General features: G+C 38.0%; 1 non-coding gene across 1 annotated transcript; it reads right to left on the bottom strand.

Moving 5' to 3' along the window:
* Positions 1-1802: 1802 nt before the first annotated feature.
* On the bottom strand, positions 1803-1910 carry LOC148567275 (small nucleolar RNA R71). Its single transcript, XR_015882986.1, has one exon. It is a non-coding gene; the product is annotated as a small nucleolar RNA R71 (small nucleolar RNA).
* Positions 1911-4826: the final 2916 nt, after the last annotated feature.

Below are 4826 nucleotides of genomic sequence, written 5' to 3'. Positions count from 1 at the left end.
TTCAAGTTGTTCTTGGTAAGTCTTCTTGTTTGATCTTTGCATTTGCATGTTTTGTGTCTTTTCTTGTTTTTCATATGCATTCTTGAATTCTTAGTGTCTAAGCATTGAAGAATTCTAAGTTTGGTGTCTTGCATGTTTTCTTTGCATTAAAAATTTTTCAAAAATGTGTTCTTGATGTTCATCTTGACATTCATAGTGTTCTTGGTGTTCATCTTGACATTCATAGCATTCATGCATGCATTCATTGTTTTAATCTAAAAATTTCATGCATTGCATCATTTTTCTTGTTCTTCTCTCTCATCATAAAAATTCAAAAATAAAAAAAAATATCTTTCCCTTTTTCTCACATCAAATTCGAAAATGTGGATTGACTTTTTCAAAAATTTTTAAAATCAAGTTGTTTCTTATGAGTCAAATCAAATTTTCAATTTGAAAATCTTATCTTTTTCAAAATCTTTTTAAAAAATCAAATCTTTTTCAAAAATCAAATCTTTTTTAAATTTCTTAGTTATTTTCGAAAATTCCAAAAATAATTTTCAAAAACATTTTTCTTATTTTTATATCAAATTTTCGAAAATAACAATAACAATTAATATTTTGATTCAAAAATTTCAAGTTTGTTACTTGCTTGTTAAGAAAGATTCAAACTTTAAGTTCTAGAATCATATCTTGTGATTTCTTGTGAATCAAGTCATTAATTGTGATTTTAAAAATCAAATTTTTTTCAAAACTAATTCCTGTCATATCTTTTCAAAAATATCTTCTCATAATACCTTTTTCAAAAAAAAATTTTTCAAAATATCTTTTCTAACTTCCTAACTTCTCATCTTTTCAATTTTGTTTCAACTAACTAACTAACTTTTTGTTTGTTTCTTAACTTTTTCAAAACTACCTAACTAACTCCCTCTCTCTAATTTTCGAAAATATCTTCCCTTTTTTTCAAAAATTTCTTTTTAATTAACTAATTATTTTTATTTTTGATTTCAAAATTTTTCGAAAATTACTAACCTTTTTCAAAAACTATTTTCGAAAATCACTGACCCTTTTTCAAAAGTTATTTTCGAAAATTCTCCCTCTCCCATATTATTCTATTTATTTATTCATCTACTAACATCTCATCTCACATCTCTACCCTCCTCACAGTTGTGTTTCTTCCATTACATTACATTCTTTGTCTCCCTCTTTTTTCCCACTCACAAAGGGATCCCTATACTGTGGTATAAAGGATCTCTATTATTATTATTTTTCTGTGCCCTCTTCTTTGTCATATGAGCAGGAGCAAGGACAAGAACATTCTTGTTGAAGCAGATCTAGAACCTGAAAGGACTCTGAAGAGAAAATTAAGAGAAGCTAAATTACAACAATCCAGAGATAACCTTTCAGAAATTTTCGAACAGGAAGAAGAGATGGCAGCCGAAAATAATAATAATGCAAGGAGGATGCTTGGTGACTTTACTGCACCTAATTCTAATTTACATGGAAGAAGCATCTCCATTCCTGCCATTGGAGCAAACAACTTTGAGCTGAAACCTCAATTAGTTTCTCTGATGCAGCAGAACTGCAAGTTTCATGGACTTCCATCTGAAGATCCTTTTCAGTTCTTAACTGAATTCTTGCAGATATGTGATACTGTTAAGACAAATGGAGTAGATCCTGAAGTCTACAGGCTCATGTTTTTCCCTTTTGATGTAAGAGACAGAGCTAGAATATGGTTGGACTCTCAACCTAAAGATAGCCTGAACTCTTGGGATAAACTGGTCACGGCTTTCTTAGCCAAGTTCTTTCCTCCTCAAAAGCTGAGCAAGCTTAGAGTGGATGTTCAAACTTTCAAACAGAAAGAAGGTGAATCCTTCTATGAAGCTTGGGAAAGATACAAACAGTTGACCAAAAAGTGTCCTTCTGACATGCTTTCAGAATGGACCATCCTGGATATATTCTATGATGGTTTATCTGAGCTATCAAAGATGTCACTGGACACTTCTACAGGTGGATCCATTCACCTAAAGAAAACGCCTGCAGAAGCTCAAGAACTCATTGACATGGTTGCTAATAACCAGTTCATGTACACTTCTGAGAGGAATCCTGTGAGTAATGGGACGCCTATGAAGAAGGGAGTTCTTGAAGTTGATACTCTGAATGCCATATTGGCTCAGAACAAAATATTGACTCAGCAAGTCAATATGATTTCCCAGAGTCTGAATGGAATGCAAGCTGCATCCAACAGTACTCAAGAGGCTTCTCCTGAAGAAGAAGCTTATGATCCTGAGAACCCTGAAATAGCAGAGGTAAATTATATGGGTGAACCTTATGGAAACACCTATAATCCATCATGGAGAAATCATCCAAGTTTCTCATGGAAGGATCAAAAGCCTCAACAAGGCTTTAATAATGGTGGAAGAAACAAGTTTAACAATAATAAACCTTTTCCATCATCCACTCAGCAACAGACAGAGAACTCTGAACAAAATACTTCTAATTTAAAAAACTTAGTCTCTGATCTATCTAAGGCCACTGTAAGTTTCATGAATGAAACAAGATCTTCCATTAGAAATCTAGAAGCACAAGTGGGCCAGCTGAGTAAAAGGATCACTGAAATCCCTCCTAGTACTCTCCCAAGCAATACAAAAGAGAATCCAAACGGAGAGTGCAAGGCAATTGACATAAGCACCATGGCCGAACCCAAAGAAGGAGAGAAGGACGTGAATCCCAAGGAGGAAGACCTCCTGGGACGTCCAGTGATCAATAAGGAGCTTCCCTCTGAGGAACCAAAGGACTCTGAGGTTCATCTAGAGACCATAGAGATTCCATTGAACCTCCTTATGCCCTTCATGAGCTCTGATGAGTACTCCTCTTCTGAAGAGAATGAGGATGTTACTGAAGAGCAAACTGCCAAGTTTCTTAGTGCAATCATGAAGCTAAATGCCAAATTATTTGGCATTGATACTTGGGAAGTTGAACCTCCCTTGTTCATCAATGAACTAAGTGATCTGGATCAACTGACATTGCCTCAGAAGAGACAGGATCCTGGAAATTTCATAATACCTTGTACCATAGGCACCATGATCTTTAAGGCTCTGTGTGACCTTGGTTCAGGAATAAACCTCATGCCCCTCTCTGTAATAGAGAAACTGGGAATCTATGGGGTGCAAGCTGCTAAAATCTCACTAGAGATGGCAGACAATTCAAGAAAACAGGCTTATGGACAAGTAGAGGACGTGTTAGTAAAGGTTGAAGGCCTTTACATCCCTGCTGATTTCATAGTCCTGGATACTGGAAAGGAAGAGGATGAATCCATCATCCTAGGAAGGCCTTTCCTAGCCACAGCAAGAGCTGTGATTGATGTGGACAGAGGAAAATTAATCCTTCAATTGAATGAGGACTCCCTTGTGTTTAAAACTCAAGGATCTCCCTCTGCAACCATGGAGAGGAAGCATGAAAAGCTTCTCTCAAAGCAGAGTCAAACAAAGCTCCCACAGTCAAACTCTAAGTTTGGTGTTGGGAGGCCACAACCAAACTCTAAGTTTGGTGTTGAACTCCCATATCCAAACTCTAAGTTTGGTGTTGGAGAGTTTCAACAATGCTCTGAACATCTGTGAGGCTCCATGAGAGCCCACTGTCAAGCTATTGACATTAAAGAAGCGCTTGTTGGGAGGCAACCCAATGTTTATTTATCTAATTTTGTCTTTGTTTTTCATGTTTTATTAGGTTCATGATCATGTGGAGTCACAAAATAAAAATAAAAATTGAAAACGGAATCAAAAACAGCAGAAGAAAAATCACACCCTGGAGGAGCATCTGCCTGGCGTTCAACGCCAGAACAGAGCATGGTTCTGGCGCTGAACACCCAAAATGGGCAGCATTCTGGCGCTGAACGCCCAGAACAAGCAAGGTTCTGGCGTTCAATGCTAGAAATGGCAACAAATGGGCGTTGAACGCCCAGAGTTGTGTGCAAAGGCATTTTACATGCCTAATTGGTGCAGGGATGCAAATCCTTGACACCCCAGGATCTGTGGACCCCACAGGATCCCCACCTACCTCCACTCACTTCTTCTCACCACTCTCTTTCACACAACCCCATAAATACTCTTCCCCAAAAACCCTTCACCAATCACCTCAATTTCTCTTCCCCATCACCTCTTCACCACTCACATCCATCCACTCTTCCCCATAAACCTACCCCATAAACTCCACCTACCTTCAAAATTCAAAACCCATTTCCCACCCAAACCCACCCATATGGCCGAAACCTTGCCCCCCCTCCCTTCCCTATATAAAGCCCTCCATTCTTCATGAAATTCACACAACACACCCCTCTACACCCTTCTTGGCCGAAACACTTCCTACTCTCCCTCTCCTCCATTTCTTCTTCTTCTTCATCTATTCTTTCTTTTATTGCTCAAGGGCGAGCAAAATTCTAAGTTTGGTGTGGTAAAAGCATAAGCTTTTTGTTTTTCTATTACCATTGATGGCACCTAAGACCGGAGAATCCTCTAGAAAGGGGAAAGGGAAGACAAAAGCTTCCACATCCGAGTCATGGGAGATGGAAAGGTTCATCTCCAAAGCCCATCAAGACCACTTCTATGATGTTGTGGCCAAGAAGAAGGTGATCCCTGAGGTCCCTTTTAAACTCAAAAGAAATGAGTATCCGAAGATCCGACATGAAATTCAAAGAAGAGGTTGGGAAGTTCTAACAAATCCCATCCAACAAGTCGGCATCCTAATGGTTCAAGAGTTCTATGCCAATGCATGGATCACCAAGAACCATGATCAAAGTAAGAACCCGGATCCAAAGAACTATGTTACAATGGTTTGGGGGAAATACTTAG

Source organism: Arachis ipaensis, chromosome B4 (assembly GCF_059453495.1).
Source record: "Arachis ipaensis isolate K30076 ecotype BB chromosome B4, ASM5945349v1, whole genome shotgun sequence".
In the NCBI taxonomy this organism is placed as follows: Eukaryota; Viridiplantae; Streptophyta; class Magnoliopsida; order Fabales; family Fabaceae; genus Arachis; species Arachis ipaensis.
Note: the sequence above shows the minus strand (reverse complement) of the source record. Positions and strands in the feature narration are given on the sequence as shown.